The sequence below is a fragment of the Penaeus monodon genome, chromosome 25 (assembly GCF_015228065.2).
Source record: "Penaeus monodon isolate SGIC_2016 chromosome 25, NSTDA_Pmon_1, whole genome shotgun sequence".
NCBI lineage: Eukaryota > Metazoa > Arthropoda > Malacostraca > Decapoda > Penaeidae > Penaeus > Penaeus monodon.
Window position 1 is genome coordinate 18,359,592 of NC_051410.1, and position 372 is coordinate 18,359,963.

General features: G+C 40.1%; 1 protein-coding gene across 1 annotated transcript in view; it reads right to left on the reverse strand.

The window, feature by feature from the left end:
- Window positions 1–372, reverse strand: part of LOC119589097 (phospholipase A2-like) — a gene marked incomplete in the record, with an annotated part of 37,826 nt that overhangs the window by 20,774 nt on the left and 16,680 nt on the right.

Sequence of the window (372 nt, forward strand, 5' to 3'; positions counted from 1 at the left end):
CAGTTTTCTTCCCGATTATTACCTATTGTACTTTAATTTCCCTACTTTTATTGTGTCTTTATTCCCCTTTACATCAAATAATTAATTTTCTCAAATTGGCTTTTCTTTCATTTGTCATTATCTCCCCTCTTCGCTTTCCCCTCTCCTCCTTTTGTTCTTTTGTTCATCATTGTTTTCGGTTTGTCTCACACAGTTCGTCCCCCTTTCCTTCTTTATTCTCCCCTTCTCTTCATTTCCCTCTTCCTCCCCTCTCTCTCTTCTCTTCCTCCTTTTTAAACATTCTTATTCTTATTCTTTCCCTTCCCATTCCAACTCCCCTAATCTTAGTCCTCTCCTCAGACCACAAAGCCGCCCATTGCTTCTCCCGAATCC